Source organism: Poecilia latipinna, unplaced genomic scaffold (genome assembly GCF_001443285.1).
Source record: "Poecilia latipinna isolate Pla-1442-1.1 unplaced genomic scaffold, P_latipinna-1.0 Scaffold1436, whole genome shotgun sequence".
NCBI lineage: Eukaryota > Metazoa > Chordata > Actinopteri > Cyprinodontiformes > Poeciliidae > Poecilia > Poecilia latipinna.
Genome location: NW_015114052.1, coordinates 149,937 through 171,383, shown reverse-complemented (window position 1 = coordinate 171,383; position 21,447 = coordinate 149,937). Strand labels below are relative to the sequence as shown.

The following is a 21,447-nucleotide window of genomic DNA, read 5'->3' as shown; positions in this document are numbered from 1 at the left end:
TTTTTTTTTTTGGGGCCCAAAAGGAGTTTTTTTTTTTAAAAAAAAAAAAAAAAAAAAAAAACATAATCTCACCAGGTCATTTCACTAGAGGAATTTTGTCTTCAGCTTTATCTCAGGCGTTTTGTCCCAGCTCTCTTACTTTTGCCCCCTTTGTCTGCTGGATGTCCTGGACACAGGATTCATATTCATCCATCAATAACATTTAATTAGTTATGCCAAATTCATTAACCTGTACTGCTGTTCAGCTGGCCTCGGTCATAAATTTGCTTAATGTGAGCAGACGCTTTGCAGCTGTAATAAGGGACATAAAACTTAAAGAGAAGCACACACACTGTCCCTATCTAGTCATGGATCATTCAAACTTGTGTTTTAGAACAGCAGCATTCCTATATGAGGTATTTTAACAGATTTTTCTATGAATCCCTACTATTTTTTTTTATTTATGCCTAATTTTTCAGCAATCCATTACTTATCGGGAAAAATTGTTCAACAGTAATTGTGAGTTAAGATTAATCTTGTGTTTCAAATTATTTTTTATATAGTTCAGGTTTCAGCATATGAGACATGACTGGGAAATCAAAGCAGCTTTGACAGCTTTTCTCTGCCAAGCTGGTCATTTTAAGCAGCAATAAATGCACAAAATAAAGTGCTATTGTTAAAAAAAAATAAATACTTCACTGTCCTAAGTTAACACATCGACTTTTCTGTGGTCCTCTATCCCCCAGTGGTCTCGCCTAACAACTCCCACCAAAGAGCCTATTAGACCTGAATCCCACTTTGCTGTTAAAAAGGGTCCTGTCCTTTCAGCACACTCACTGGCCTGCTTTCTGTTTTTCATGGCATAGGTGGTAGAGGAACACAAGTTCATTGTTCCCTCGCAGATGGAAGTTGGAGTTACCAGGGTAACGGCTCTAATCCTCTCCTTTTTTTTTTACCATTTCTTTCATATTAACAGTCCATCGAGAGCTACCTTTTAAGTCACAGGCAAGGAGTGCTTGCTTACCCACTTTTAATTAGCCATGACTCTGTTTGCCAGGAGACAGCATGATGAGCTAATCGAAATTTACGAAATAATGACGCACTGCGAGAGGCTACTTCTTCCTCCTGCGTCCCGCTCCAAGAATAACAATAATGAGGCCATTATGGAGGATTGCACTTTAAAAAGGCTGCGCTGCCACCAAAACAGAGGACATAATTGTTCTAGTGTTTTCCATACAATCAACAACCCATTGTGGATTGACTTCAGAACGAGCGGAGCAAAGAATGGGTGTCATAATGATTGGTCTGTGCTGCCTTCAAGATGCTGTACAAAGTGCCCAGTGAGTTAGATAGACTACTGATTTTCTTGTGGATCAAGGCAACTGTCTGGTTTTGTATGAAAAATGTCTTTTCTTCTTTTTTTTGTGTGTGTCTATTGCCATTTATTGTGAGTGTGCGTTCTCTAATGTAGCCCCCCCCCAGTCTATAACTGAGAGCCCACCCCCCCAATTCATGCGACGAGATGCGAAGAACCTCAAAACAGTCGGAGCGATTGACCACATATGCACAGCTCCGTTTGTGTTTTGCAGAGGGTCTAATAAAAGTGTCTGTGTTCCTAAAATAAAATAAAAACCAGATCGTACTCATCGGCATACGTACAATCAAAAAGTCAGCGTTGTTCAAAATCAGGCATGTCAGCTGAGCATTATCTATCATGTCAGGTTGGCTCAGTTTGAAAGCCGCATGTCTGCACTCCAAACTGACTCAATTACAGAGCAGTTTAGGCCATCTTGAAAAGGAAAAAAAAGATCAACAGCAAAAAAAATTCTTTTAAAAAAAGTTTCACATCCAATCTCGCAGGTGGAGAGCGCGCTGCGGTTGCACAAACATGGCTCTGCAGCTATTAGTTGAGCTCCATTGTAATAGGGGAGAGGAGAAAACGGGGCTTGAGGGCAGAAGGAATGCTAAGTGGGCCCCTTAGTCTAGTCAACCTTCAGTGGGTTTCATTTATCTTCATCTTGTTAGGCTAAATTAATTAACAATCTCAATGTTACACACTTTCTCCTTTCATTACATCAAATAATGGTGAAAATGTAGAGGGAGGTCCTGCCCACTGGGAGTACACTAAGACTGAAGATCTCTCTGTCTGCCCGTCTCCCTCTCTCTCTCTCTCTCTGTTTCTCTCTCTCTCTCTTTCAGTCATTATCTCTCTGTCTTTCTGTTCACATATCTGCGCTTAGTTCCTTCCCGTTTCTCTCTTTTGCTCACTCTCATTTTCCCTCTCGCTTTTTTGACTGCGCAAACAAGAAGCTGATAAATGCGTTGCCTAGACATATAAAAAATTGATCTAAGGCGAAATCAACAAAGAAGCTGAGGAGGACTGAGTGACAAATCGTAGACAGAAAACTTTTGGCTCAGTTCAGAGAATTTTTTAAAACCCTATTTACTAAAACCAGACACAGAAACAAAAGCTTGAGAGTTGGGCTTAAAACGAAGACTCCAACTGTTTGACTTCCAAGTGTTTGCCACAATAACTGTGCAACAGGTTTCGTGTTTATTAAAAATGAAAGTGGTTTCATTTGTAGCCACCAAAACTCATGCCAACTCAAAACCAAACTCATGACTCAACACATTAATGAAAGAAGGAGCATCTGTGATGAGGTACTGGAGCATAAAATGTAAAAAAAAAAAAAAAAAAACAATCCACTCTGGAGAAGATTTGTATGTGTGACACTGCTTAGAGAACTCACTTTGACCTAACTTTGTTTTTAGAATAAAGAAACTAGGATTCTTTAATGGAGAACCGTGCTTATCCACCTCTGCTTCTTTCCATTTCACCCCCTGCCTCAAAGCCCACTTCCCACTCCAGGACACAAGTCTTATCAAAGCAAAAAGGGCTAACCCTGAAGCAAAGCCTGCCTTTAATCTTGGCCCGATTGTCTGGGCCTCAATCAGTGTGCATAATATCTTTCTGCTGCTGCCTTTAATTAAAACTGACATTGACAGAAGGGTGTGCATTAGAGGTGCAATAAGGCATTGAAAAAAAAAAAAAACAACTGAAAAACCTGTCACATATAGTGGGAGAAAAGGGTAAGAAGCATTCGGTGAAGGATCTAATTTTTCTCTTTTAAAAATACCGTCTCGTGTTAACTGTTCAAAATGTACGACTCTGCTCATCTTTTTGGATGCCCATTAAAACCGGTTTCAACAGGTGCTGATAAATCCGCTTTGCAGGACTGCTACAAAAGCAGAAATGAGAAATGGTAGCGCGCATTCAAAAATTAAACAAGTTTATTTCTGAAAAACCATCAGCTACACCCCACCAAAGAAACCGGTGTCGTTTATATTGTACATTTTTCAGTTTGCATTTTACCTTTCAAGCGCGGCAACTGTAAATAAAGTTAGAATGTGATAATATAAACAATTAAAAGGTAAGTGATAAGTTGCTTTTTTTTGTCTTGTGCAACAGAATTTAGATTAAAAGGTTCATAGATTTGCATGTGTTAAAAAAAATCGTCCTTGTAAAGTCAACTCAAACAGGATGATTTTGCTAAGAGTTTATTCCCCTTTTGGTGAAATGCTAAAATAAAATAGCTTCGCCCCCCTCCCTCCTCTTTTAAGGTAATAAATGTGAGATTCCATCTGTTAGAAAAAATAAAAACAATTTCAAATAGGCAAGACATTTTCCTATTGAATTCCTGAAGGACGCTTTGATGAGCAAGTGTAATGGTATCAAATTGTCCTTTCTTTTTAAAATGCCCCCAACTGTTCTGTGGGAGAAAAAAAAATGCTGTTAATTTAATCAAATAAGTGACCTTTTGAAAAAGAAATCAAAGAGGATTCATTAGCTTTAGTAAAGTTTGGCTGACAGCAGCTTTGAAAGGCAGATGCTGCTGTGGCTTTTAATGAGCCAGCCCTAATTAGGGAGCAACACTGGAGCCTAGAGAAGGTGGTTGACTAGGAAAGGAGCCAATGGTAAATAAGCTTGCTTATTTACTTCCACTGTGTGTAATGACAGCACACATTTTTAATTAGAATCCCAGGATGTGTAAAGGCAGACACACACAAGAAAAAATGCAAATCTTTACATTAGGGGTGAAGACAAACACAGGAAGGAAAGGGGAAACAAGAGTACATCACAAGACTGATTTGCTAGTGATTGCCTCAACCAGCCAGCCCTGATAAGGGTGTTTAGCAAGGCAGGGGCAGATGAGGAGAGTGGTCAGACAAGAGCATGCAGTATGAAGACACAGAGAGCTTGACCTGCAGGCTGTTAAAACTGTGAAATGAGTGGAGGCAAGGGGTGGGGCGAGCTCATGTGTATGTGACCGTCAAGTTGTTGATGTGTGCTTTCAGTCTGACTCAAGGCTGTAAGGGTGAGCATGCTTCACAGCCAACGCAATACATGAACACAACTGTAACAGACAGCTTGGGTAAATATGCAAGAATCTATGTTGGACAGTCTTTCAAATGTACAAACACATGCGCGCACGCAAACATGTGCACCCGCACGCACACACACAAGGGGTAAAGTCCACAGCTAACAATGTGTCAGAGAGATTAACCCCCCCTCCCCCCCAGCGTGTGCCTGCCACACCACCCTCGCCCGACCTGTGATCCTAGATGGCAACAACGGAAATGAAACTAACCTCAGTAAAAAGCTGCTACGAAGAAAGCCCTCCATGTCAGCGAGTGGGGTTCTGGTAGGAAAAATCACAGAGAACATCTTTTTTTTAACGGAGAAATGAGTTATAATCAGGAAGAAGAGCAACAAGAGATGGGGAAGGAGGAAAAAAGAAAAGGGGAGAATAAAGCAAAGAAAAACACATTGATCATACATCTTCCTCTTATGCACGATCTTATGTCTTTAATTAAAGCAAAAAATATGACTTGGAATCCATCCTCTTTTTTATGAACTGACATCATTAATTACATCTCTTTCCATTGAGGGATTGGATTTGCATACAACATTGGTTTGCGCTGATGATATGTTAGCATCAAATAAACCCTGCCTACTGATCTCCATGCAGCCCGTATCCACGGCTTTGTGCAGATATATGGATGTGGATCCAGCCCCTGTGACCACAGAACCCGTCTGTTCAGAGTAGCCAGCGGTGGTCCAGCTGCAGCCCATGTGTGGCGAGGCTGCTGTGGCTTCTAGGAGCTCGGCCACAAGGGACCCAAGCTGGGAATCACAGCGCCAAAGAGGCAAAAGGATGTGGTCATGATGTCACCACTTGTATAGGTCGCTCAGAAGCCGTACCCACAAAAAAAAAAAAAAANTTTTTTTTTTTGGGGCCCAAAAGGAGTTTTTTTTTTTAAAAAAAAAAAAAAAAAAAAAAAACATAATCTCACCAGGTCATTTCACTAGAGGAATTTTGTCTTCAGCTTTATCTCAGGCGTTTTGTCCCAGCTCTCTTACTTTTGCCCCCTTTGTCTGCTGGATGTCCTGGACACAGGATTCATATTCATCCATCAATAACATTTAATTAGTTATGCCAAATTCATTAACCTGTACTGCTGTTCAGCTGGCCTCGGTCATAAATTTGCTTAATGTGAGCAGACGCTTTGCAGCTGTAATAAGGGACATAAAACTTAAAGAGAAGCACACACACTGTCCCTATCTAGTCATGGATCATTCAAACTTGTGTTTTAGAACAGCAGCATTCCTATATGAGGTATTTTAACAGATTTTTCTATGAATCCCTACTATTTTTTTTTATTTATGCCTAATTTTTCAGCAATCCATTACTTATCGGGAAAAATTGTTCAACAGTAATTGTGAGTTAAGATTAATCTTGTGTTTCAAATTATTTTTTATATAGTTCAGGTTTCAGCATATGAGACATGACTGGGAAATCAAAGCAGCTTTGACAGCTTTTCTCTGCCAAGCTGGTCATTTTAAGCAGCAATAAATGCACAAAATAAAGTGCTATTGTTAAAAAAAAATAAATACTTCACTGTCCTAAGTTAACACATCGACTTTTCTGTGGTCCTCTATCCCCCAGTGGTCTCGCCTAACAACTCCCACCAAAGAGCCTATTAGACCTGAATCCCACTTTGCTGTTAAAAAGGGTCCTGTCCTTTCAGCACACTCACTGGCCTGCTTTCTGTTTTTCATGGCATAGGTGGTAGAGGAACACAAGTTCATTGTTCCCTCGCAGATGGAAGTTGGAGTTACCAGGGTAACGGCTCTAATCCTCTCCTTTTTTTTTTACCATTTCTTTCATATTAACAGTCCATCGAGAGCTACCTTTTAAGTCACAGGCAAGGAGTGCTTGCTTACCCACTTTTAATTAGCCATGACTCTGTTTGCCAGGAGACAGCATGATGAGCTAATCGAAATTTACGAAATAATGACGCACTGCGAGAGGCTACTTCTTCCTCCTGCGTCCCGCTCCAAGAATAACAATAATGAGGCCATTATGGAGGATTGCACTTTAAAAAGGCTGCGCTGCCACCAAAACAGAGGACATAATTGTTCTAGTGTTTTCCATACAATCAACAACCCATTGTGGATTGACTTCAGAACGAGCGGAGCAAAGAATGGGTGTCATAATGATTGGTCTGTGCTGCCTTCAAGATGCTGTACAAAGTGCCCAGTGAGTTAGATAGACTACTGATTTTCTTGTGGATCAAGGCAACTGTCTGGTTTTGTATGAAAAATGTCTTTTCTTCTTTTTTTTGTGTGTGTCTATTGCCATTTATTGTGAGTGTGCGTTCTCTAATGTAGCCCCCCCCCAGTCTATAACTGAGAGCCCACCCCCCCAATTCATGCGACGAGATGCGAAGAACCTCAAAACAGTCGGAGCGATTGACCACATATGCACAGCTCCGTTTGTGTTTTGCAGAGGGTCTAATAAAAGTGTCTGTGTTCCTAAAATAAAATAAAAACCAGATCGTACTCATCGGCATACGTACAATCAAAAAGTCAGCGTTGTTCAAAATCAGGCATGTCAGCTGAGCATTATCTATCATGTCAGGTTGGCTCAGTTTGAAAGCCGCATGTCTGCACTCCAAACTGACTCAATTACAGAGCAGTTTAGGCCATCTTGAAAAGGAAAAAAAAGATCAACAGCAAAAAAAATTCTTTTAAAAAAAGTTTCACATCCAATCTCGCAGGTGGAGAGCGCGCTGCGGTTGCACAAACATGGCTCTGCAGCTATTAGTTGAGCTCCATTGTAATAGGGGAGAGGAGAAAACGGGGCTTGAGGGCAGAAGGAATGCTAAGTGGGCCCCTTAGTCTAGTCAACCTTCAGTGGGTTTCATTTATCTTCATCTTGTTAGGCTAAATTAATTAACAATCTCAATGTTACACACTTTCTCCTTTCATTACATCAAATAATGGTGAAAATGTAGAGGGAGGTCCTGCCCACTGGGAGTACACTAAGACTGAAGATCTCTCTGTCTGCCCGTCTCCCTCTCTCTCTCTCTCTGTTTCTCTCTCTCTCTCTTTCAGTCATTATCTCTCTGTCTTTCTGTTCACATATCTGCGCTTAGTTCCTTCCCGTTTCTCTCTTTTGCTCACTCTCATTTTCCCTCTCGCTTTTTTGACTGCGCAAACAAGAAGCTGATAAATGCGTTGCCTAGACATATAAAAAATTGATCTAAGGCGAAATCAACAAAGAAGCTGAGGAGGACTGAGTGACAAATCGTAGACAGAAAACTTTTGGCTCAGTTCAGAGAATTTTTTAAAACCCTATTTACTAAAACCAGACACAGAAACAAAAGCTTGAGAGTTGGGCTTAAAACGAAGACTCCAACTGTTTGACTTCCAAGTGTTTGCCACAATAACTGTGCAACAGGTTTCGTGTTTATTAAAAATGAAAGTGGTTTCATTTGTAGCCACCAAAACTCATGCCAACTCAAAACCAAACTCATGACTCAACACATTAATGAAAGAAGGAGCATCTGTGATGAGGTACTGGGGCAAAAAAAGTAAAAAAAAAAAAAAAAAAACAATCCACTCTGGAGAAGATTTGTATGTGTGACACTGCTTAGAGAACTCACTTTGACCTAACTTTGTTTTTAGAATAAAGAAACTAGGATTCTTTAATGGAGAACCGTGCTTATCCACCTCTGCTTCTTTCCATTTCACCCCCTGCCTCAAAGCCCACTTCCCACTCCAGGACACAAGTCTTATCAAAGCAAAAAGGGCTAACCCTGAAGCAAAGCCTGCCTTTAATCTTGGCCCGATTGTCTGGGCCTCAATCAGTGTGCATAATATCTTTCTGCTGCTGCCTTTAATTAAAACTGACATTGACAGAAGGGTGTGCATTAGAGGTGCAATAAGGCATTGAAAAAAAAAAAAAACAACTGAAAAACCTGTCACATATAGTGGGAGAAAAGGGTAAGAAGCATTCGGTGAAGGATCTAATTTTTCTCTTTTAAAAATACCGTCTCGTGTTAACTGTTCAAAATGTACGACTCTGCTCATCTTTTTGGATGCCCATTAAAACCGGTTTCAACAGGTGCTGATAAATCCGCTTTGCAGGACTGCTACAAAAGCAGAAATGAGAAATGGTAGCGCGCATTCAAAAATTAAACAAGTTTATTTCTGAAAAACCATCAGCTACACCCCACCAAAGAAACCGGTGTCGTTTATATTGTACATTTTTCAGTTTGCATTTTACCTTTCAAGCGCGGCAACTGTAAATAAAGTTAGAATGTGATAATATAAACAATTAAAAGGTAAGTGATAAGTTGCTTTTTTTTGTCTTGTGCAACAGAATTTAGATTAAAAGGTTCATAGATTTGCATGTGTTAAAAAAAATCGTCCTTGTAAAGTCAACTCAAACAGGATGATTTTGCTAAGAGTTTATTCCCCTTTTGGTGAAATGCTAAAATAAAATAGCTTCGCCCCCCTCCCTCCTCTTTTAAGGTAATAAATGTGAGATTCCATCTGTTAGAAAAAATAAAAACAATTTCAAATAGGCAAGACATTTTCCTATTGAATTCCTGAAGGACGCTTTGATGAGCAAGTGTAATGGTATCAAATTGTCCTTTCTTTTTAAAATGCCCCCAACTGTTCTGTGGGAGAAAAAAAAATGCTGTTAATTTAATCAAATAAGTGACCTTTTGAAAAAGAAATCAAAGAGGATTCATTAGCTTTAGTAAAGTTTGGCTGACAGCAGCTTTGAAAGGCAGATGCTGCTGTGGCTTTTAATGAGCCAGCCCTAATTAGGGAGCAACACTGGAGCCTAGAGAAGGTGGTTGACTAGGAAAGGAGCCAATGGTAAATAAGCTTGCTTATTTACTTCCACTGTGTGTAATGACAGCACACATTTTTAATTAGAATCCCAGGATGTGTAAAGGCAGACACACACAAGAAAAAATGCAAATCTTTACATTAGGGGTGAAGACAAACACAGGAAGGAAAGGGGAAACAAGAGTACATCACAAGACTGATTTGCTAGTGATTGCCTCAACCAGCCAGCCCTGATAAGGGTGTTTAGCAAGGCAGGGGCAGATGAGGAGAGTGGTCAGACAAGAGCATGCAGTATGAAGACACAGAGAGCTTGACCTGCAGGCTGTTAAAACTGTGAAATGAGTGGAGGCAAGGGGTGGGGCGAGCTCATGTGTATGTGACCGTCAAGTTGTTGATGTGTGCTTTCAGTCTGACTCAAGGCTGTAAGGGTGAGCATGCTTCACAGCCAACGCAATACATGAACACAACTGTAACAGACAGCTTGGGTAAATATGCAAGAATCTATGTTGGACAGTCTTTCAAATGTACAAACACATGCGCGCACGCAAACATGTGCACCCGCACGCACACACACAAGGGGTAAAGTCCACAGCTAACAATGTGTCAGAGAGATTAACCCCCCCTCCCCCCCAGCGTGTGCCTGCCACACCACCCTCGCCCGACCTGTGATCCTAGATGGCAACAACGGAAATGAAACTAACCTCAGTAAAAAGCTGCTACGAAGAAAGCCCTCCATGTCAGCGAGTGGGGTTCTGGTAGGAAAAATCACAGAGAACATCTTTTTTTTAACGGAGAAATGAGTTATAATCAGGAAGAAGAGCAACAAGAGATGGGGAAGGAGGAAAAAAGAAAAGGGGAGAATAAAGCAAAGAAAAACACATTGATCATACATCTTCCTCTTATGCACGATCTTATGTCTTTAATTAAAGCAAAAAATATGACTTGGAATCCATCCTCTTTTTTATGAACTGACATCATTAATTACATCTCTTTCCATTGAGGGATTGGATTTGCATACAACATTGGTTTGCGCTGATGATATGTTAGCATCAAATAAACCCTGCCTACTGATCTCCATGCAGCCCGTATCCACGGCTTTGTGCAGATATATGGATGTGGATCCAGCCCCTGTGACCACAGAACCCGTCTGTTCAGAGTAGCCAGCGGTGGTCCAGCTGCAGCCCATGTGTGGCGAGGCTGCTGTGGCTTCTAGGAGCTCGGCCACAAGGGACCCAAGCTGGGAATCACAGCGCCAAAGAGGCAAAAGGATGTGGTCATGATGTCACCACTTGTATAGGTCGCTCAGAAGCCGTACCCACAAAAAAAAAAAAAAAAAAAAAAAAACCGGAGACACAACACAAAAATTGTTTTAAAACAGGTTTCCATTAGGCAATGTTATTGGTCTGTGTAATATACACTTTTTATTGTGTTAAGACTGACTGAGAATTGATTGCGACTCTCATGCATTTTGTTTAAGTGGTAGGAAAAGAGCGAGGATTGTACAGAACGATTTTGTCAGTGGAAACTTTACTGGCTGCTGAAGTTTCTTTCTCTGTTTTAATAAAATATACTGCTATTCTGATTTGAAAAAATATATATATATATCTTGGATAATGTCAATATAATATAGAGACATTTATCCTCAATGTTTATTCTCATCTTTGTCCTTTTATTCAATTTGATTTTCTTAAAGTTCAGAAGGAGTAGAGTCAATACAAAGCACGACTGTTGTGAGAACTGCTACTTTTAAAACTAATCATGAAAAAAAAAACACCAAGAAATAATCAAAGGAAACAAAAGCCCAACAACGAACAACATCTCAGCCTTTAAACACCTTAAGTTTTAGTTGCATGGGTATAATTTAGCATTTTCCATTCTTGCTTAAGTGGCTTACGAGACAAAGCCTGTGAGAAAATGGAAAGAATGAGCCAAGCCCAAGGACACTGTGCCTTTCAGCCTGGCCAGCACTTAGCGAAGCAGTGGCTCCACAAGGCCCAAAGGGCTCAGCCGAGACTTTTCTCACAATAAGGTGTCTGGGGAGGCGGGAGTGGCATAGCCAGGGGTACTTGCAGCCCTGCTCTTTTCTCCACTCTGTTGGGCCCAGAGCACATAATACCATCACCATGCCACAGCACACCGAGCCAGTGACAACGTGAGAAAACAACCGTCAAACAGAGCAGAGCAGATCAAGCGTGTCTCCTCACTTCTGGGAGTGCAAAAAGCACGCAGTGCAGGCACACACAAACCAACAACAATCATCGATGTCGATGAATTCATTCTAAACTTAATGCACGGACGAAAATATAGGTACTTAACTTCATTTGATCTTGAATGTATTAACTGTGAAGCAAACGTCACTAGGACGCTTGAATCTTACAGACCTTTCACAAGGGTTAAAGCAAGACAAATAAATTAGAGCAGACCGAGCAGAGTTTCTGTCTATAGCTCCTCATGTAGTTCATATTCTTTCTCTGTTACATTGTGCATTCATGTTTTTTTCAGCCGACCCACTATGCTGAGAAGTAACTAAATTTAGACTAAGAATGCAAAGACATGAAATTTGGAGAAAATTGCCTGATTACAGGAAATTGTGCTCAAAATCTCTTGTGTTCTAGGAAGACTTGTATCCATTAAGATTCAGCCATAACTTAAAAACAAATACACTGATGATGGGGGGACAGCTCTCACTAAGTTGGCATGGGCCAGTCCGAGCAGCTCAGCACCCGTTCAAAGAAAGAGCTTCTGCCAAGAGCTGCCTCTGCTTAACCAAGTCTCCCACCATCTGCAACAAATGTGCTCTATTAAAGCAGTACCATATGGACAACAAGCTAGCTATTAACACGGCTTCAGCACATCCCTTAACCTAGCCCAGATTTCAAACTTCCAGTCAAATTGACTGCTGATTTAATGCACCGCCAGCAGCCATGTGGGTCTTGGCACACGTCGGCACTCTCAGTCTTCAGTCATTAACGGGCTCACATAGTGCGCAGCAAACAGCGAGACACAGAAGTTAGCCGCACAGAGCGCAGCAGTTACAGCATCCCAAGGTGGTTTGTACGCTCCCTTAAATAAACCAGTATGAAAATGGTGGGCAACGCCAATATTTTTCTGAAAAGTGAGCTAAGACTAAAAGATTCAACAGCTCACAGTAGAGAAAGCAGATTAGCATCCTAGCTAATGGCTTAGAGTTTGAAGATGTGTAACAAGGAGATAAGCGTGGGGATGGATGTATACTTGGAAGTACCATGAAGACGTCTCATTCTCGTCTGAGTCACATGGTGACCTAAAGAACTTTCATGTATCCATCATCTCTTTCTTGTAATTATGATGCATCTGTTAGAAAAACTTTTCTTAAAGATAACACAGCTAATCAGTGTTTTGTGGTTCTAGACTTCATGATAGGCTATTGCATTTTTTCCCCTATATTTTTCAACTCCACCTGTCTGATGCTGATATTTTGTTTATACAATTGCATGCAATTAATTTGCAATTGGGTACATTTCCAAGAAAAATAGCATTTAACCAGGCAGTTCAAAGAGGTTATCCACCAGTATCAAGAAAGACTTTGACTGATTGAGGACCTCAGTTACACCTATGCAAATGATGGACATAGCAAAGGAATTAGCTGAAAAAAATGTGAAATATGAAATATCATGTGAATATCCTGGCCATTGTTTTGACAGTTTTGACAGCAATGTACCGTCTGTCTATACTACCAGTGTGTGCTCGCTTTTAGCTCGACTTTTGAATAGTGTTATTACATGAACAGAATAATTCAAATACATTCAGGGATGTTTTGTAGGCCAGTAAATAATTTTATTTCTCCCACCGAACTACAAAAATGGCCGAACGTGGCCCTCCAGATCGCAGAACGTGGAACGTTCTGCGATCTGGAGGGCGGTGGGTTGTGAAGTACCTCATTCGCATTTGAAGAGTCCGCCAACAAAATGAGATGCTGTCAGACGCACTTCAGAACACGGGTAAAAGAGGGGCTTGTGGAACTATAATAACGAGGAATTCAGACCAAAGCATTGCATTTCCACTTTTGACAAAACACAATTGAATGATTTAAATGTGAAAAGGAAAGATTTAAAAACAACATATATCCACTTAAAAAACAACAACAACAAAAAAACATATGCCCAAAATCTTGTTCCCTAAGAAGCTTACAAAGCCATGACATCAACATCTCATTTCCAAATTATGTCAAACTTTAGTGTATGTAAAAGCATGACTCATACGAAAGTAACATAAAGTAATTTAGGCAAGGGAAATTGTTTCAGTAATCTTAGTCGTCCTAAAAAGAGAAGCAATCTGAATTAATTTCAGACAGTGACAAGCAAACAGTAAAATCTCTGCCGATGCTAAAATAATTAGCTAAAGATCTTTGTGGTGACAGTCAACTAGATCTCTCAAAGTTCTCTTAGGTGTTATGGCTGATAAGTTACTTTTGGTTTGAGAAAAAAGAAGATGAGGATAGAAAAAGGAATTTACAAACTATTCATAAATTCCCCTTAGAAAAAAAAAGGATAGTTGGAAAAGCACAAACCAGAACACAGTGACAATATGCATCTGCACCTTTTTGTAGGATACACAAGGACACACACCTTCAGTTCCCTTAACTAATCTGAATTAGTCCAAGTGGTGCTACTGTCCCTGTACCACATCATACAAATGCACACATTGCTCACACACATACACACAAATTTCAGTCAGCGTTACCAGATGAGTAGTGAATTAATTTGTGTGAGCCACTCCAACATTAGGAAGGTGTGTTGAAAGGTGTCTGCTCATGTTTCAAATTAAACGCGCTGCTGGTCAGCATTAGCACCTCGACACCCGTCGGCAACTGACACTTAGGGAGCTGGGAGAGGGGGTGGGGGGAGGATGGGAGAAGGGAGGGGATCCCATCCCCTGTTCACACTGGAATAATTAGAACATGTCAGGAAGAATTAATTTTCTCATTTTTCAAAAGGATACACAGAAATTACCATGTTATTATATGACAGGGTCCCTGGGAGGATTGGATTAAATTTGATTTCTTGTGCAGCCCACACAACAAATTAAAGTCATAAATAAGATGGAAAGAAGCGGGCACAGAGCATATGTTTATGGCAATGAGTGAAGCCAAGGGAGCAGAAACAACCATCTTCATTTCATTTTATTTAAATCAGGCCAACACCGTGTGTCTGAATGACAGCAGTTGCTAATGGGACAATATTAGAGGTTTCTTAATATTAACACAGAGGTCTTACAACTTCAGCCGAAGAGGCATAAAATAAGAAAATGTGTGAGCTTGTACACCATTCTATTCTACACAGGTGACACTAGTAACTATGGTTATCCCATTATAAACCTTTATAAATTAACATATTTAACTGTGTTCATAATTTTGAAACAATTGTATGTTTTTTTTCCACACTTTAAAAAGAGGAGATCCTACAAAATAAAACAAAATGTTTCTAGTGTCTTTTAGTGGTTCATATGTATCAAGCCCTCTAACACGAGAAGTTACCAACACATATGGACACTGAGTTAATAAACACGGCATCAAGTCGACCTTTTGAATAAAAGTATGTCATCTGAATATGTAGATGCTTATTGGCGGCTCCAGGACAGGAATACAGTAAATATTTATTTTTGTTTTGTTTTGCTGAAGAACAACATATAGTTTATGCCGTAGCAATGATAGGTGGCTCCATCTTTGAGACAGTGGCTAAACGTTTGAGGTGTCTATGGGTATTATTTGTTAGCTTAATGTTTCTCAGATAAGAAAAGCTGTTCCTTTGCCATCGTTCTATGAGTACAAAACACCTGTTGATGATATTAAATTAATCAGTAACTACTTTCGGTAAACTTTCCTCCTGCAAGTTTAGCTGCATCTCCAACTTATGTGTTCTCACTGTCTGAGCCAGATAAAGTGTGGAGAAGTATTTTCTTCTACAATTCTCTTGTTTTCAGAAATGGAAATAAGTAGAAGCTGCAAACTTGAAAAGAATTGAAAGAGTTCTAAAAATTATGATATGTGATCTTTCACCTTTAACTGCTCCATAAATTTTATTTGTAGTTTCCTATGAGCTTCAGAATGTTTGAATGACGTATATTTAATAAAAAGTCACACACATAATGACATATTTATGAACATTTTGGCTGGATGTGCCATTGCCCAAAAAATACAATTTTGACATTGAAATCAAACTATTTAGGGTTGTTTGAGTTCATTCTTAATTTCTTGCTTTCTAGAAATAATAAAACTACAACTGAGAAAAACGAAAAGTCTGATTAAAGCAGCATTTCCAATTGGATCACAGGATTAGGATGCGATAAAGTCTGCATTGAGGAACATGTATAGATCCAAAATGTACATAGCTTTACTCTTGAGGACCAAATTATGCTTGTTAGCTCAGTATTACAATGTAGTATCTTAGCTGAGGAGGGTTTTTTTTTTTTTTCCTTTATCTCTGTAGAAATGGGCTGCCATTAGACAGTAGTGCTCCCCTGGGCACCACAAACTTTAAATAATTTGTGAATCAATTAACCGGCTACTCACAATGCAACAAGGATTTCACACTCTAGGGTTGTGGTGCATTATCAGCTGGAGAAAAGCTCATGGCTGAAATCATTAATTCATTTTACCAGACTTTTAGTTATGCATTGCTTTCTACAGCTGGTGTGAAAGAAGATTAATGGCATCTTCTCTGGTCCTCTTCTCTGACAGGAGTGAGTAGAGGGAAAAACTCTATCTCATAATAAAAAGGGTATGTAAAATACGAAGCAGGACAACAGAAAAATCCACATTGGCCTTTTACTCTTATCTTTTTTTATGCTGTTTGAATGGAAAGTGGGCATAACAACACTGCACAAAATGTAACCATCAGGTAAAGGATAGATTTTGCGAGCCGCTTCTATGGAAAAGCTCAATAAAACTGAAGTAAGTTTTACACATTTTCCACCATCGACATCTAAACAATTAATATTGACCAACTCAGCTTTGGGATTTACTGAAGTCTTCGTGGTTGATTAAATTAAAATCATTGTCATGCAATTTCTGTTTGGCATATTGACCACAATCATTGGAGGGTCAGTGGATTTGAAGAGACTCATTTGTTGGATAATAGACACAGAGAGGTCATTCACCGGTTTTTCATTTTCATTTTAGGATGAAGTGGTGTTTATTTAATTTCACTCAAAATGGCTCCCCGCATCCCACTGGTGGCCCATCAACACCGGCCCGAACAGCTGAGAGGCTTTGTGGCTGCAGCTTATTAGATAAACGGTAAATTAACAGAGTGTACATCCATTCAGGTGGTCGCAATGTACTCTCAGGTGTTTCCAGAGGAGACTGAATGAGTCCAATTAAGCATGTTACATCAGACGCACAAACTAGATTACTTCCAGTCATTTTTAAAGATTAATTAAGCCTCTAAGTCAAAATATTCAGATTCTTGATTGTATGAAAATCTAGCTAAATGTGAAAGGGGGGTGGGAGGGGTGGAACCACAGTTAATCTGCTGGGGATTCATGCCGGGTTATCTTCTGTAACAAATAATGACAGGAGACTAATAACCTTGCAAACTTTCAACATAAACACGTCAGTTCAGTGTATGTATGCTCAAACCTGATTAGCATCAGGAAACGCCTTTTTTAGCCAGCACGTGCCGGTAACATGATGTTAATAAGATGTTCAACCACGTGCTTTTTTTTTTTTTTTTTTTAATTATTATTTTTTTTTTATTTGCTTTCTGGTGTTTGCATTTTTCTCACCTGATTCTTGTTATTGTTTGGGGGTTGGAAATATTTGGCAAAAACTTTGAATAAGTAAAGGCACAGATTAAACATTGAAAACAATAGTCATTGTTATACTTATTGTCAAAAAACACTTACACAGAGATTGATCGTTTAACCTACACATATTAATTTTGCATTATCCAACTTCTTTATGTTCATAGACTGCTGTCATATCATATCATATCTTTATTCCAAACACAAAAAGTTCCATAGTAAAAAGGTAAAAAAAAAAAAAAAAAAGCAAATGAAAACAAAAATGAGATACTGCGGCTTGTCAATCATTACTTCCTCCTCCTCCAAATGTGCGGGCATGTAGCAGTCATTACTCTCTGCCAAGATGACTGTGCTTTACTGTTTTGTTGTAACACACAAATAACAAACACCATGACGTTGCTGCAGCGCGAGGAGTTTTACAGGAGCTCTACTCGGTGTGTCTTATGGACCATGAAGGGCCTGTGAGAAAACGAACATCTGAAAACCACGTGACCATGAATCAACCGTACTGGGCCCTTTACTCAGGTAATGTTTTTTTTTTTTTTTTAAACTTGAGAACTACAACTGTTATTACAATTTTAATATAATTTTAGTAATGTTAGCTGTATTGATCAAATCATCATGTCTTATTTTAGCAGCAGTACGAATGGTTTTTTACTCTTTTTTAAAATTGTATTTCTTTATTTCAAACAGACAAAAAGTAAAACAAGAAAAAACAATTTAAATTAAAACAAATTATCATGTCCAATTGACATGCAGTTTTACATGATCTGTTCTGTTTTGCTATAAACGAAAGCAAATTGTGCCCTCTATGTCCGTTTTATAAAACAAAACCACAGTATTCTTACCAAAGATTACCATACCATGCCACATCATTGCAATCTGTATCAATAAACTGTTCTGTTAATCGTTTATTGTGCAGTGCTGTTAATATAGTTTACCTTGTGAAATGTCCTGTTTGTATTTAAATCCATTGCTTGTTAAACCTAGCCTGACTGACAGATGACTGAGTGCTAGAAACAGGTCTGTGGTTGACAGGTGTGCTCTCCTGTGAGCAGGAGGCATTGTGTGATGAGAAATAGCATGATCAAACAATGGTAAATGGCCATGAACTTTGAATTCAGACAGACATTTCAAAAGCTGTTATTGAGGAGCTTCCCAGCCACAATATTATGATTCCCGTGGCAACTCCAATGACATTTATAAGAGAAGAATAATATCAACTAAGTTCCTGACTTTTATTTGTTTAATATCGTGGATAGATTTTCATTAGAAAACCTGCACTGCCTGCAGCTGCAAAAAGAGGGTTAACGTAATATTCGTGCAGAGAGGATCCAGGCGTATTTAACACTGCTTTAAAGTACATCTGATTTCACGGCAATAATATTGCTACGTCTCTTTAGATGTTTAAAGTAAAGCTTCCAAAGATAAATTTCGATGCACAATTCCAACAAAAATAGGCTGATATTTGGGGAAAAGGGTCTGTCAGCACTGTTGTTCCTGAAACTGTTTAATTGTGCATACAATGTGAGTCTATCTAATTGTCCACCTCATTTAATGCAGGTGTTCGGTGTGGGTGACAGGCAGCGGGGGGGTGTGAGACGTGGCAAGACAGAGACAGCTGAAGAGGCAAAGTGATACTTACAAAAACTGAAAGACTCAATCCCCAGCTTCCAGCGATCACTGGTTGGTTGACTTTGAACTCATGTAAAAAACCTGCAGAGTAACAGAGAAAAAGACCATTTTATGCCACATTCTTCGAGTGTAGTTTCATTTGACTAAAATTAACATCAAATTAAAAAAGTAGCTATAATCGTTTCAGTTTGCAAAATAAGCAAGTGGGATCACAAACTCTTGACTGTGGGACAGATGAGCTAAAACAGCCGTAGTGCCTCTCGGTCCTCATAGTTGTCGATAATATAAGTCTGCTCTGCAGTCTCTCCTCAGCTACCTCATTAATCTACCTTCCCATCTGCAGATTTCACTAATAAATAGCTTGCATAATAAACCAGTTGTTTTATTTCACTTTTCCATCTTCCATCCAGCACCGACACCGAGTGATTTATTTGGAGGCCATGCTCTGCTAGTTCAAGTGTGTCTCTTAAAGAGCCTGTAACTCTGTTAGGGAGCTTACAAAGCAACATGAAGCTCCAGGCCAGAGTACACTCACTCCACCTGAGCCATCTTTTCTTTTCTGCACACCGTTGAAACTATGTAAGAATTGTAACTGATCATTTTTTGTTAAAAAATGACAACTGTGTAAAAAACACTGTCAATGTGGTCTTTCAAATTATACGAGTCCTAAAAGATATTTCTGTTTATTTATATAGCACTAATTCACCATTGCTGCTGCCATCTCTTAGGACTTTAAAGGACAAATGAGCTCAATTTATATCCAGATATAAATATTCAAGGTAACCCAATACAATCCAACCATACAGGCAGATTCAAATGAAATTACATACATTACATAATTCCTTGGTTACTTAATTAGGGAAGCACAGCTAATTGCCTAGAGTCATTGACTTTGCACCAATTCCTTCTCCAGACTCCAGACCGGTACGTGGTGGGAGTGGACAGTTAATCACATTGATAAATTAATGTTGCAGCAATCGCTTATCCTCAGTAAACACGCAGCAACGGTGGAAAGAACTGATTTCCTGTTTACCAGGAAGAAAACTCCAAGCGAAGTGGGCAAAATTCAAAACACCTTAAACTGAACAATTTTCTATCCACAAGTTTCAGTGCTATGATAATATACACCCACTCTACACTTTCACTAGACAACCGTCTTAAGTTTATCTCAGTTTTCTCAGTCAAAAACTGTGTTGCTGCATTAAGGCTTTAAATGAAGTGGAGGCAGTCACATCTCACATCTGGCTAGAATTATTGTAACTCGCGCTGTCTTTTGCTCCCCGATATAGACCACTGGTATCAAACAGTCACTGCCTGAGAGTTCAATACTGGCCTTTTCATTCTTACAAAGTGCCTACAATTCCCAAACCAACTCATTGTCATGAGTATGTGCATTTTATCCATCTATCCGTTATCCTACATGCTTATCCCTAGTGGGGTTGCGAGGGGTGCCTGTGGGGCGAGAGGCAGGGTACCACCTGGACAGGTCGCCAGTCCGTCGCAGGGAATGTACGTCTCAGGGTTTTTGACATTTTGTTGTTAAGAAAAAGGTGGCATTTAGAAGAATTTACCTCAGAACAACTGGGAAGAATTGACAACACAGAAATACCAAGTTCTCAGACCAGGAGGTAGAAAAGCTCCAGGCTTGTTTGTGTTCATTTTCACATATTATCTTGTTTTTCACAATAAGCCTGGATCTCATTACCAGCCAATTTATACAATTAGTCTGCTTCTACACTGCCAATTAAACAAGGCCAAGGGTTTTTTGAGGTCATGCTTAACTGATCTGTCACTAATTTGCAGCGCAGCCCCTCAGTCTTCCATTGCCGGGGCCAATAAGCCACCATCAACAAGGCTGGATAAATATATAGAACGGCCGAAGCATTGTTGTCGGAGCACAGCAGAATCTGCTGCGGGGGAGGCTGGAGGGCGAGCTGAGTGAGACGGGCCTGAATGTGGCAGCCTTGAGGCTATAGAAGTGACAATGGGAGTGAGGGGACCCCTGTGACCTCAGCTGAATGGAAAGCCGCTCCATACAGCGGCACATTGCTTCCACCACAAAAAAAACAACATTTTTTTTTTTTTATCCTTGAAAGATTGTTTACACATTTTTACAAGATATTCTTCACTTTATTGTCATAGATATTATCGTAGAAAGTTCATTTCCAAAGCAAAATGTTAATGAAAAAAAAAACAACAACAAAAACTGATAAGCACAGCTGTAGGTCTTGTTTATTTAATGCAACAGGAACTCAGGTATAAAAGAAGCAGCCTCACTGGCAACCTGAATAGTTTTCCTCTATTTCACCGTTCCCAACCAGCACCAGATGCAACAACCCATTCCTGTCTTTACAAATACGTGTAATTTACTCTTAATAGCCATTAGTGCACACCAACAGTGCCAGCCTGTGGGATAAAGGACATATTCCATAGATGGCAACTCAGTAAACCCTTTTGTCTATTTAACTGAGAGCTCTTGTAATCACAGAGAGTGCTAATAACAACAAACCTTTCAAATAATGATTTGATGTTAATTGAGAACAAAGAGATAAATAAGACATGGAGTGCTGCATTATTTATTCACTGGTTATTATAGTTAATTTTTTTTTTTTTTTTTTTTTTTGGAGTGGGGAAAATCACAAAAGAATTTATAATTGCAAATAATGAGCAAAGCCAGATGATATTATAATGAAGCAAATGCAGGAATCCCTGGTGTTTAGTAGTCAGTGTCAACTGGCCTGTTGCAGCAGCATCATGCAGGAGCCTTTTTTTATATCCCACCTCAGGCTCAGAAACGTTAAACAAGCTCTCTTTATTACCAATTATAGCATCAGTGCTTTTTT

The 21,447-nt window shown here is 39.5% G+C and overlaps 1 long non-coding RNA gene across 1 annotated transcript in view; it reads right to left on the bottom strand.

The window, feature by feature from the left end:
• Positions 1–8,860: 8,860 nt before the first annotated feature.
• The window catches only part of LOC106962591 (uncharacterized), a 47,574-nt gene continuing 34,987 nt past the window's right edge, over positions 8,861–21,447 (bottom strand). Inside the window, exons 2-3 of the long non-coding RNA XR_001428005.1 lie at positions 18,615–18,685; positions 8,861–9,939 (exon numbers count right to left, since the gene is read on the bottom strand). This is a non-coding gene — a long non-coding RNA (uncharacterized LOC106962591). The remainder of the gene's footprint in view (positions 9,940–18,614; positions 18,686–21,447) is intronic.